Source organism: Convolutriloba macropyga, chromosome 15 (assembly GCF_964194025.1).
Source record: "Convolutriloba macropyga chromosome 15, txConMacr16.3, whole genome shotgun sequence".
NCBI lineage: Eukaryota > Metazoa > Xenacoelomorpha > Acoela > Convolutidae > Convolutriloba > Convolutriloba macropyga.
Window position 1 is genome coordinate 5,984,293 of NC_134482.1, and position 14,401 is coordinate 5,998,693.

A 14,401-nucleotide genomic window follows, 5' to 3' on the forward strand; every position below is an offset into this window, starting at 1 on the left:
CAATTGACCTTTGATGACTCTTATATATGTTATGTGGGAAAAATTGATGTTTTTTTAAGTAGCTTTTTGTTAGTTTTCACGAATAGAACAGCTATTCTTTTACAAATTTTTCTCTAGGACCTGTATTTTAAGAGGGAAAAAAGGATGTACAATTGACATTTGATGACTCATAAATGTTTTATGTGAGCAAAATTGATGTTTTTTAAAGTAGTTTTGTGTTAGTTTTCACTAACGAAGCAACTTTTCCTCATGAAATTTTCCTCTTAGTCTTGTACATTAAGATGAAAAAAATGATGTACAATTGACCTTTGATGACTAATATATTTGTTATGTGAGCAAAATTGATGTTTTTTAAAGTAGTTTTGCGTTAGATTTCACTAATAGATCAACGTTTCTTCAAGAAATTTTTCTCTGGGACTTGTACATTAAGAGGAAAAAGATGATGTACAATATGACCTCTGATATCTCATATATATATATATATATATATATATATATATATATATATATATATATATTATGTGAGCAAATTTGAAGTTTTTTGAAGTAGTTTTGTGTCAGATTTCACTAATAGATCAACGTTTCCTCAAGAAATTTTTTTCTAGGACTTGTACATTAAGAGGAAAAAAATGATGTAGAATATGACCTCTGATATCTCATATATATGTTATGTGATCGGAATTGATGTTTTTTAAGGTAGGTTTGTATTGATTTTCAATAATCGAGCAGTTTTTCTAAAGAAATTTTTCTCTGTGACTTGTACATTAAGAGGAAAAATGATGTACATTTCGCATTTGATAGATCATTATTTTGATAGGTCAAAAATGTGTGATGCAATTTTATCAAATGATAAATGCGTTTTAAATATTTGCTAACTGACTAATCTCAGCTCCTCTCTTTTAAAAACACAGAGAAAAAATGTTTGCTGATTACTAGGGGTTGCTAATTTTTATTTTTTTTGACGTTCTGACTACCTTATCTTGATCCGTGGACGAGTTGTTTAGGTAACAATTAAAAATGATGGAGCAGCTACATGAAGATCAAAGAAAATTTTGAAAATTTACTTTCCACAAGTTTTCTGTTTTGCATCACTCTTCTTGCTGATGAATTCATTACGGGTACTGATGAAATAGAAGCAAAACGCTTTCCGTCGGGTTTCCAGATGTTCTTATTTTTGCCTTAATGCGGTCGGAAGTCGAACAAGAGGTTTTGTTCCATTTTTTTCTTCAGGGTGTCCTTATTGTCTCTGCAACCAAAGTGACAATATGTTGTTCCACCCATTGTTCTTCTTGGCACTATTCGTTTTCCTGAAAAATTCTTTAAAACTAAAAACAAGATTGATGTTACGTTACCTTTTGCTTCCTCGAGGACTTTGTTTTAACTTTTTAGTATCATTTCAAACAACAAACTCCTTGAATAAATTTGAAATAACCTGATTTTTTTCGGGGTAGAAGTTGCTCTTAATCTGCAATTAACTTTTTTCTGCTCAGTGATTGTCTTCCCTGTCAAAAACCACTGATCTTTGCCGGACAAAATAGCAATCAATCAGGTCGAAGTTTCAGTTTTTTTTAGATTTTTATCTCTCAGAGTGCTTTTTTGTTCCTTTTGACATAAACTCTCTAATAGAATCATTTATTTGCTTTTACGGTGTTCAAAATTGTTGTGTTCATATACGAATTTCGTCAAAACGTAATGCGTCTGAACCATATGTCTTGTTGTGTAATAAATGAAAGGGAACTTTGTTGACAGTCTGAACGAGACGAGTTCGAGTTTGAGTTTGAGTTTGAGTTTGTTTTCTAAAGATAAGGCTATTACCCTAAGCTAATAATTTCATCAGAACGTAGAACGCTTCCTACCCATCCAACCCAGACGTTTCACATGTAGTTAAAAAATATCTTCAACGTGAGAAATCTCTTAGTCTGCATATGCAATACCAACAAATAGTTTGTTCACATTGATTTTTGGGTACTGCCCGAAAGCATTCATGACAAAAAATGGATTGGATTTATAGCCCACAATAACTTGTCGTGTATACAACCAGTATTCTCAGCAGTGTATAAATATACCTTATAAACGAAGGAATTAAACCTGTGTGCTTCAAAATTGTGTATCCAGTATACCTTTCCTCGTGAATTTTTCGTTTCGTCTTGTACATTAAGATGAACAAATGATGTACAATTGGCCTTTGATGACTAACATATATGTTATGTGAGCAAAATTGATGTTTTTTAAGTAGCTTTGTGTTAGTTTGCACTAATAGAACAATTTTCCCTTAAGAAATTTTTTTCTAGGAGTTCTACACTTAGAGGAAAAAACGATGTACGATTGACCTTTGATGACTCATATATATGTTATGTGGGCAAATTTAATGTTTTTAAAGTAGTTCTGTGCTAGTTTTCAATAATGAAGCAACTTTCTCCTCAAGAAATTGGTCTCTAGGACTTGTACATTAAGTGGAATAAAACGATGTACAACTGACTTTTGATGACTCATATATATGTTATGTGAGCAAAATTGATATTTTTTAAAGTAGTTTCGTGTTAGATTTCACTAATAGATCAACGTTTCCTCAAGAAATTTTTCTCTAGGACTTGTACATTAAGAGGAAAAAAATGATGTGCAATATGACCTCTGATATCTCATATAGATGTTAAGTGAGCAAATTTGATGTTTTTTCAAGTAGTTCTGTGCTATTTTCACTAATGAAGCAACTATTTTCTCAAGAAATTTTTCTCTAGGACTTGAACCCTAAGTGGAAAAAAGTGATCTACAATTGACATTTGATGACTTATATATATATATGTTATGTGAGCAAAATTGATGTTTTTTAAAGTAGTTTTGTGTTAGATTTCACTGATAGATCAACGTTTCCTCAAGAAATTTTCTCCAGGACTTGTACATTAAAAGGAAAAAAATGATGTACAATATGACCTCTGATATCTCATATATATGTTATGTGAGCGAAATTGATGTTTTTTAAAGCAGTTTTGTATTGATTTTCAAAAATCGAACAGTTTTTCTAAAAAAATTTTTCTCTGTGACTTGTACATTAAGAGGAAAAATGATGTACATTTTGCATTTGATAGGTCATTATTTTGATAGGTCAAAAATGTGTGATGCAATCTTATCAAATGATAAATGCGTTTTAAATATTTGCTAACTGACTAATCTCAGCTCCTCTCTTTTATAAACATAGAGAAAAAATGCTTGCTGATTACTAGGGGTTGCTAATTTTTATTTTTTTTGACGTTCCGACTACCTTATTTTGATCCCTGGATGAGTTGTATAGGTAACAATTAAAAATGATGGAGCAGCTACATGAAGATCAAAGAAATTTTTGAAAGTTTTTTTTTTCCACAATTTTTTCTGCTTTGCACCACACTTCTTGCTGATGGATTCATTATGGGCTCTGATGAAATAGAAACAGAACGCTTTCTGTCGGGTTTCCAGATGTTTTTATTTTTGCCTCCTTATACCAATTTTTTTTAGAGGGAGTCTTAATACGGTCGGAAGTCGAACAAGAGGTCTTGTTCCGTTTTTTTTTCTTCAGGTGTCCTTATTGTCTCTGCAACCAAAGTGACAAGATGCTGTTCCAGCCATTGTTCTTCTTGACACTATTTGGTTTCCTGAAATAATCTTTAAAAATAAAAGCAAGATTGATGTTACGTTACCTTTTGCTTCCTCGAGGACTTTGTTTTAACTTTTTAGTATCATTTCAAACAACAATTTCCCTGAAAAAATTTGAATTAACCTGATTTTATTTTCGGGGTAGGAGTTGCTCTTAATCTGCAATTAACTTCTTTCTGCTCAGCGATTGTCTTCCCTGTCAAAAACCACTGATCTTTGCCGGACAAATTAACAATCAATCAGGTCGAATTTTCAGTTTTTTAAGATTTTTATCTTTCAGAGTGCTTTTTTGTTCCTTTTGACATAAACGCTCTAATAGAATCATTTATTTGCTTTTACGGTGTTCAAAATTGTTGTGTTCAGATACGAATTTCGTCAAAACGTAATGCGTCTGAACCATATGTCTTGTTGTGTAATAATTGAAAGGGAACTTTGTTGACAGTCTGAACGGGACGAGTTCGAGTTTGAGTTTGAGTTTGTGTTCTAAAGATAAGGCTATTACCCTCACCTAATAATTTCATCAGAACGTAGAACGCTTCCTACCCATCCTACCCAGACGTTTCACATGTAGTTAAAAATATCTTCAACGTGAGAAATCTCTTAGTCTGCATGTGCAATACCAACAAATAGTTTGTTAACATTGATTTTTGGGTACTGCCCGAAAGCATTCATGACAAAAAATGGATTGGATTTATAGCCCACAATAACTTGTCGTGTATACAACCAGTATTCTCAACAGTGTGTAAATATACCTTATAAACGAAGGAATTAAACCTGTGTGCTTCAAAATTGTGTATCCAGTATACCTTTCCTCGTGAATTTTTCGTTTCGTCTTGTACATTAAGATGAACAAATGATGTACAATTGGCCTTTGATGACTAACATATATGTTATGTGAGCAAAATTGATGTTTTTTAAGTAGCTTTGTGTTAGTTTGCACTAATAGAACAATTTTCCCTTAAGAAATTTTTTTCTAGGAGTTCTACACTTAGAGGAAAAAACGATGTACGATTGACCTTTGATGACTCATATATATGTTATGTGGGCAAATTAAATGTTTTTAAAGTAGTTCTGTGCTAGTTTTCACTAATGAAGCAACTTTCTCCTCAAGAAATTGGTCTCTAGGACTTGTACATTATGGAACAAAACGATGTACAATTGACTTTTGATGATTCATATATGTTTTGTGAGCAAAATTGATGTTTTTTAAAGTAGTTTTGTGTTAGTTTTCACTAATTGAACAATTTTGCATAAGAAATTTATCCCTAGGACTTGTACATTAAGAGAAAAAATAGATGTTCAATTGACCTTTGATGACTCTTATATATGTTATGTGGGCAAAATAGATGTTTTTAAATTCGTTTTTTGTTAGTTTTCACCTATGAAGCGACTTTTCCTTATGAAGTTTTTGTATTGGTCTTGTACATTAAGATGAAAAAAATGATGAACAATTGTCCTTTGATGACTAATATATATGTTATGTGAGCAGAATTGATGTTTTTTAAAGTAGCTTTGTGTTAGTTTTCACGAATAGAACAACTTTTCTTTAACAAAATTTTCTCTGGGACCTGTATTTTAAGAGAGAAAAAATGATGTATAATTGACATTTGATGACTCACAAATATGTTATGTGAGAAAAATTGATGTATTTTAAAGTAGTTTTGTGTTAGCTTTCACTAACGAAGCAACTTTTCCTCATGAAATTTTTCTTTTCGTCTTGTACATTAAGATGAAAAATTGATGTACAATTGACCTTTGATGACTCATATATATGTTATGTGAGCAAAATTGATGTTTTTTAAAGTAGTTTTGTGTTAGCTTTCACTAACGAAGCAACTTTTCCTCATGAAATTTTTCTTTTCGTCTTGTACATTGAGACGAAAAAATGATGTACAATTGACCTTTGATGACTAGTATATATTTTCTGTGAGCAAAATAGATGTTTTTTAAAGTAGCTTTGTGTTAGTTTTCACTAAAAGAACAATTTTTCCTCGAAAAATTTTTCTTTAGGACTTGTACCCTAAGTGGAAAAAAGTGATCTACAATTGACATTTAATGACCTATATATATATATATATATATATATATATATATATATATATATATATATATATATATATATATGTTATGTGAGCAAAATTGATGTTTTTTGAAGTAGTTTTGTATTTATTTTCACTAATCGAACAGTTTTTCCTAATGAAATTTTTGTCTGTGTTTTGTACATTAGGGGGAAAAAAGATGTACAATTCGCATTTGATAGGTCATTATTCTGATAGGTCAAAAATGTGTTTTAATTCTTTGCTAATTGACTAATTTCAGCTCCTCTCCTTTAAAAACATAGAGAAAAAATGCTTGCTGATTACTAGGGATTGCTAACTTTTAATTATTTTGACGTTCCGATTACCCTGTTTTGATCCGTAGATGAGTTATATTGGTAAAAATTAAAAATGATGGAGGAGCTACATGAAGATCAAAGAAAATTTAGAAGGTTTTTTTCCACAAATTTTCTGTTTTGCACCACACTTCTTGCTGATGGATTCTTTTTGGGCTCTGATGAAACAGAAGCAAGACGCTTTCGTTGTTTTTCCTCCCAATTTAACTTTTGAGGGAGTCTAAATGCGATCGGAAGTCAAACAAGAGGTTTTGTTCCGGTTTTTTTTCTCCAGGGTGTTCCTTTGCTCTCTGCAACCAAAGTGAGATGTTGTTACACCCAATTGTTCTTCTTGTCACTATTCGTTTTCCCGACAAGTTCTTTAAAACTAAAAACAAGAAAGATGTTTCTTCACTTTTAGCTTCCTCGAGGACTTTTTTTAAGTTTGTAGTATCACTTCAAACGACAAATTCCGTTAACAATTTTGAATTAACCTGATTTTATTTTTGGGTCAGAAGTTGCTCTCAATATGCAATTAACTTTTTTCTGCTCAGTGATTGATTTCCCTGTCAAAAATCACTGATCTTTGTCGGACAAAACAGCAATCAGTCAGGTCGAAGATTCAGTTTTTTTTAGATTTTTTGTTTCAGAGTGCTTTTTTGTTCTTTTTGACATAAACTCTCTTGTAGAATCATTTATTTGCTTTTAGCGTGTTCAAAATTTTTGTTTTCGGATGCGAATTTTGTCAAAACGTAATACGTCTGAACCATATGGCTTGTTGTGTAATAAATGAAAGGGAACTTTGTTGACAGTCTGAACGAGACTAAATCGAGTTTGAGTTTGAGTTTGTGTTCTAAAGATAGCCCAAAGGTAATAGTTTCATCAAATTAAAGAATGCTTCCTACACATCCTACCCAGATGTTTCACAGTAGTTCACTGTAGTTAAAAAATACCTTCAAAATGAGAAATCTCTGAGTCTGCATATGCAATACCAACAAATAGTTTTTTTGACATTGGTTCTGGGGAATGCCCAAAAGCATTCTTGGCAAAAAATAGATTGAATTTATAGCCACAAGAATTTGTCGTGTATACAACCAGTATTCTCAACAGTTTGTAAATATACCTTATAAACGAAGGAATTAAACCTGTGTGCTTTAAATTTTTGTATCCAGGCATTTGCAATACCAATATATAGTTTATTCACATTAGAGGCCCAGGTTTCTGCTACTGCGCGAAAATTTTCAAATATAGACTGGATTTATAGCCCTCAGTTATTTTTCGAATGTGCCATTGACCTTTGATGACTCATTTTTTTGTAATGTGAGCAAAATTGATGGTTTTTAAAGTAGTTTTGTGTTAGTTTTTACTAATGGAACAACTTTTGCTTAAGAATTTATTCTCTAGGACTTGTACACTAAGAAAAAAAATGATGTGCAATTGACTACTGTTGACTCATAAATTTTTGTGTCCGTCAAATTGATATTTTTAAAGTAACTTTGTGTTAGTTTTCACAGAAGGAACTATTTTCCATTGAGAAACTTTTCTCTAGGACCTGTAATTTAGGAGGGAAAAAATGATGTACAATTGACATTTGATGACTCATAACTATGTTATATGAGCAAAATTGATGTTTTTAAAGTAGTTTTGTAGTAGTTTTCACAAATGAAGCAATTTTTCCTCATGAATTTTTTTTTGTCTTGTACATTAAGATGAAAAAATGATGTACAATTGGCCTTTGATGACTAATATATATGTTATGTGAGCAAAATTGATGTTTTTTTCAGTAGCTTTGTGTTAATTTGCGCTAATAGAACAACTTTCTCTTAAGAAATTTTTCTCTAGGACTTCTACACTAAGAGGAAAAAATGATGCACAATTGACATTTGATGACTCATGTATGTTATGCGGGCAAATTTGATGTGTTTTAAAGTAGTTTTGTGTTACTTTTCACCAATCGCACAAGTTTTCCCTAAGAAATTTTTCTCTAGGACTTGTACAATAAGAGGAGAAATATGTTGTACATTATTAGCTCTGATGTCTCATATATATGTTATGTGTGCAAAATTGATGTTTTTTAAAGAAGTTTTGCGTTATTTTTCACTAATCGCACATTTTTTCCTAAAGAAAACTTTCTCTGTGACTTGTACAATAAAAGGAAAAAAATGATGTACCACTCACAATTGAATGGCCATAATTTTTTTATGTGTGATGCAATCTTAAAAATTGATAAATTTGTGTTTTCATTATTTGCTAACTGACTAATCTCAGCTCCTCTCGTTTTAAAACATAGAGATAAAAAGCTTGCTGATGATTAAGGGATGCTAATTTTTAATTATTTAGATGTTCCGACTACCTTGTCTTAATCCATGGATGAGTTATATAGGTAAAAATTAAAAATGATGGAGGAGCTACATGAAGATCAAAGAAAATTTAGAAGGTTTTTTTCCACAAATTTTCTGTTTTGCACCACACTTCTTGCTGATGGATTCTTTTTGGGCTCTGATGAAACAGAAGCAAGACGCTTTTGTTGTTTTTCCTCCCAATTTAACTTTTGAGGGAGTCTAAATGCGATCGGAAGTCAAACAAGAGGTTTTGTTTCGGTTTTTTTTTCTCCAGGGTGTTCCTTTGCTCTCTGCAACCAAAGTGAGATGTTGTTACACCCAATTGTTCTTCTTGTCACTATTCGTTTTCCCGACAAGTTCTTTAAAACTAAAAACAAGAAAGATGTTTCTTCACTTTTAGCTTCCTCGAGGACTTTTTTTAAGTTTGTAGTATCACTTCAAACGACAAATTTTTTTAAAAAATTTGAATTAACCTGATTTTATTTGCGGGGTAGAAGTTGCTCTCAATTTGCAATTGTCTTTTTTCTGCTGAATGATTGTCTTCCCTGTCGAAAACCACTGATCTTTGCCGGACAAATTAACAATCAATAAGGTCAAAGTTTCAGTTTTTTTAGATTTTTATCTTTCAGAGTGCTTTTTTGTTCCTTTTTGACATAAACTCTCTTGAAGAATCATTTACTTGCTTTTATCGTGTTCAAAATTGTTGTTTTCGGATACGAATTTTGTCAAAACGTAATACGTCTGAACCATACGGCTTGCTGTGTAATGAATAAAAGGCAAGTCTAATAACAGTTTGAACGAGACGAGTTCGAGTTTGAGTTTGATTTATTAGTCTACCAAATAAGGAAGAGAAAGAAAATGTTGAAAAACTGTAATATCTTTCAGCAAACTTTTAAATGAAAAAAATGCTGGATTAGAGAGCCGATGAGATTTGCCATCTAAAAGAGTACTGGTCGGGACACACCCAATAACAAAAAATTTTAAACCTTAACTACGACCAAAACTAGATGAATATACTTATAAAAAAGAATATAACAATATGAAGAAAAAATCCAATAACACCCGACATAAATAACTCAACCTGTAATTCATAAGATTTTCATTGGATAAGATATATGACCTCTCAATAATGCGACATGGTGACAGGCCAACAATAAAGAGCAAAAAGGACAAATTTCAAAAATACAATTCTGTTTTTTTTTGGAAAAAACCTATTTCAAATTGATTGAAACCACTTTGTATCAACTGGGCTCTCTAGGAAGGCTAATTTTCACGTGAAGCAATTAAGACTTGTCCTCATATGTAAAATTTGGGACGACTAAAATACTAATTGCGCCAATTGGGCACCTATTTTGCGCCAAAAGTTTAATAATTTGGAAAGAATACAGAAAACTCAGAAAGAGCGAATATCCAAAAATCACACTTTTTTATATAAAAAAGCGTAGTACCAACGACAAAAAACCATTGGTTGTTAAAAAAAATTATGATGAAGATTGGATCTTGGTTTACTGGAAAGAGGATGCGACCTATCGCTACAGAGACCACACTACAAAATTGAAGGAAATAATATATTTTGACAAAGCTCAAAAATCAACTGATTTTTTTTTAAAAAAATGTTTTCAAAAGTTCCTACAAATCATAATCTTTGAGTTTTAAAAAAAGACCAATTTACAACTGCTCAGGAATCCAGTTGTGCCTGTTCTTATTGAAAACAAATCATAGGGCGACAATCACAAAACATCAAAAACGGATAAACTAATAATTCCACGAACAATTTAACGAAGCACATCGAAGCCATTATATCTATAATACATTAAAAAACCACTAAAAACTTTAAAAAGACAAAGGCGATTAAAATTTTTGCTTTACTTCGTTTTGATTTCAACTGGGTCTTCTAGGTAAAACGTCTTTGTGGAAAGGACAACAAAATTAACCACAAATACTGACCATTATTGAAAACTCACAAAATTCTTCTGAAAACACTTTTCTAAGCTCTATTGACATCTGCCAAAACATAACCAACAGCAGAAATAATAATAAGAGCAACATAAAACTGATTAGCTCTGTCAATAACATGACTTAATTACTTGCTGCAGACAATGATACCAGAATTGGGAATAAGAAAATGTTTAAAGAAAATAATTGAAAGTCCTTAAAACCGGTGACTATACACCTAAATTAGAAAACAGTTACAGTTCGAGAATTGAGGTAGCATTCATAGCCTTTACTTGTAATAAATATACCGAAAAACAACAAACACAACGATAAAAACAAAATATAACAAATTGCCGAAAAACAATTTTTCTGAGCGTCCAACAAAAACATTTAATTAGTCCATATGTTTGCAGAAAACATCAATTATTAAATGAAATATTTCAATAAAACACAAACGATTCCTGCACTTTGTATAATTTTTAGGTTTATTTTTCAAAAAAACCGGCAAAATTTTTATTCCCGTAAACATATGTACAGCTATCTTTCGAGGAGTTTTAAAAGATTGTGGCAGCAGATGAATTAGGAACTTACACGAATTAGGAAACAAAAGCTTTTCCAGCCTTTTTTGAGATAAAAAAAGTCTCAAATTCAAAAAATATGGGTCGGAACAATAAAAGTTTTCAGAAACAATTTCATAGATAACATTGTTGACAATAACAAAAAATGCTTCACTCAAATGACGTGATCATACTCATTTTTGCTCAGCTTTTCTCGTTTTTTAGTCCCAGTAGTATATATATATATATATATGGTATAGTAATAATGAAGGGGGGACATTTCCAAAAAGTTCTGACCAAGACGGGTTTCGAACCCGAGACCTTACGATTATTAAGCTCCTTGGACTGACCCCTGCGCCAAAGAACCATGCACGAAACTGAATACTTTTCCTAACTTATTATCTAGCAGTTGGAACTGATTCAGTTGCAGTCATTAAAGCTGACACTTTTGCAAAGTTTGCACACTCTTTAGCTAATTTTTTGTGCGTTCTTTTGTCCGCTGACATTTAAATTTTAGAATAATTATTCCACTCTTTGATGTTATGTCTATTATGTGATGTTACGCTTCATGTTTATTGTTTTTGCTTGGTAGTCGGTAAATTAAGACGTCTTGTTTAACCGAGGGGTAAAAGATCCAGGTTTCTCGTGAAAATGCGACATGATTCATCAGTCTAGACTTGAACAGTTATTGTTTTTACTGGATTTTTGTAAACCATTCATTCTTCTAGCTACCCTCCAGACTTAAAGCCTGTTTTTCTGACAGTGTTTAATTGAGAGCAAATGGAAAACAAGCAAGCGAATATGGACAAGACTACTGGTAAGTTACATACAATGTATTGTTTTCCCGAAGCAAGTGCTTGGCTTGAATTGCGGTTAGTGAATTCTGTTTTTAACCCCTTAATCTTGTGTCCAACAGACCCGATGAATGAATAAAGACATGTTTTCTAATTCATGGGGGGTGGGTGGGGTGGGTAGTATTTGAAACCCATTCACAATTTAGCGATATACGCTGTTTCGGTGAAAGATAACGGGGAGGGGGGATAAATTGTCTGAGGGTACTCTGTAACAAGAATATTTCTGTGACAGCGTTCTGTAGGGAAAGTTGACATTTCATCACGAAGGAGAGTGCGTAAATAGTTTTCAAAGGTACTCAGTGGTTACGAGAAATGACTTTCAGAAAATTAATGGCTTCGGGGGTTGGGGTGGAAAGTAATCAGCGATTACTCTTTTTCATCAAAATATGTTTCAGTCACGACTCGATCCTGTCGCAGATATGGGATCATGTATTTGTGCAACTGTTATAAATGTCTCAAACCAGAAACACGCGGTACTCCATGCCCCTGTACCAATTGTGTTCTTATGGTTCGACCGGTGCCAATCGAGATTGAGGACTCTGACGATGATGAGAATGTTACTGTGGTTGAAACCGAGTTTCAGCAGGCCGTACCAAGCGTTGCGGATGCATCATATGTTGCGTGTCCAGAAAACAATTCAGGACGACACGATCAACGTGTGGCTCTAGCGGTCTTGTCCCAGCCTCAGATATCAAAAAAACGGACGATATCACAGCCGCGCAAAGTGCAAAAACCAAGAGCTGCCAAGTCCTTTGCGAAAAACTTAGTGTCAAGGTACTTTTCAAAAAACCGATCAGCTTTTACTGGCGATGTCGAGTGTTTGTGATGAACTTGTCATCGATGTGTTTTCCAAATAACTGATAAACTTTCGTTCAATTGTGTATTTTTCGAAGAACTGATCAATTTTTGCTGGTGATTTACTGATTCTTTAATCATGATGAGCTATAATAAAAGTGGACGTCTCCGTTTTTATCAGTTCAGCCATATATCTTTATGTCAAAATGGAAAAAAAGGAATCATAATCAGTTTTTGATTGGTCGGGTTTTGAATTACACCTACCAGAGCTATGAAAAAATGCTTTGTCCTATACTCATAAGAGTATTGGTTGTAAGCATTTTTTTTATTTTTACGTCTAAGGTATGAATAGAATATTTCAGGGACTTTTGGCTACATATACAAAAAGGATCATTTAACAATAACTGCTTTGACACTAGATGAATCTAGGGCATCTAAGCAGACTTGCTGGTACTTTTGAGGAGTTTCGGTTCAAAGCACATTATAATTTGACACTCGAGGCACTAGTAGTAAATCGACGCTTTTAATAAAAGGTACCTGTGGAGTACCTAAACAATTTTTGATTTGCTCCTACAAACAAAGCGGGTTTAGAATCAACTCGTGCCCGGGCCATTAAAACCCTGTATGGCACCTAGCCAATTTTCATTTGCTACAAACAGTTTTAGTGGGAATAAACCGTTTTCTAGCGTTTTCTAGAAAGCCCGTAAGGGTTAAAAAGAAATATGCATGCTTAGCTATCCTATCTAGTGCCCCATCCAATAAACACTTAGCGTATTCTAGAAAACCTGCAAGTGTGAAAAAAAACATAAGCACCGAATCCTAACCTATCTAGTGCCTATCCATTAAATGCATAGTAAATGCAACAAAGCCTCTTAAGAGTGAAAAAAAAAACATATGCATTGAATCCTATCCTGTCTGGTGCCTATCCAATAAATCACTTAGCGTATTCTAGAAAGCCTGTAAGGGAGAAAAAGACAAGCATTGAATCCTATCCTATCCAGTACCTATCCAATGAGTTTTTATTATATTCTAGAAAACCTTTAAGGGTGAAAAAAGACATTTGCATTGAGTCCTATTCTATCCAGTGTCTAACCAATAAACACTTAGTGTATTCTTAAAAGCCTGTAAGGATGGAAAAAGACATATGCATTCTTCGTTATCCCCCCTCCCCGTTATCTTTCACCGAAACAGCGTATATCGCTAAATTGTGAATGGGTTTCAAATACTACCCACCCCACCCCACCCCACATGAAATAGAAAACATGTCTTTATTCATTCATCGGGTCTGTTGGACACAAGATTAAGGGGTTGAAAACAGAATTCACTAACCGCAATTCAAGCCAAGCACTTGCTTCGGGAAAACAATACATTGTATGTAACTTACCAGTAGTCCTTGTCCATATTCGCTTGCTTGTTTTCCATTTGCTCTCAATTAAACACTGTCAGAAAAACAGGCTTTAAGTCTGGAGGGTAGCTAAACGAATGAATGGTTTACAAAAATCCAGTAAAAACAATAACTGTTCAAGTCTAGACTGATGAATCATGTCGCATTTTCACGAGAAACCTGGATCTTTTAACCCTCGGTTAAACAAGACGTCTTAATTTACCGACAACCAAGCAAAAACAATAAACATGAAGCGTAACATCACATAATAGACATAACATCAAAGAGTGGAATAATTTTTCTAAAATTTAAATGTCAGCGGACAAAAGAACGCACAACAAATTAGCTAAAGAGTGTGCAAACCTTGCAAAAGTGTTAGCTTTAAAGACTGCAACTGAATCATTTCCAACTGCTAGATAATAAGTTAGAAAAAGTATTCAGTTTCGTGCATGGTTCTTTGGCGCAGGGGTCAGTCCAGTGAGCTTAATAATCGTAAGGTCTCGGGTTCGAAACCCGTCTTGGTCAGAACTTTTTGG

The 14,401-nt window shown here is 33.0% G+C and overlaps 1 protein-coding gene across 2 annotated transcripts in view; it reads left to right on the forward strand.

The window, feature by feature from the left end:
• The window catches only part of LOC142354759 (large ribosomal subunit protein mL49-like), a 423,982-nt gene that overhangs the window by 293,420 nt on the left and 116,161 nt on the right, over positions 1 to 14,401 (forward strand). The window lies entirely within an intron of this gene.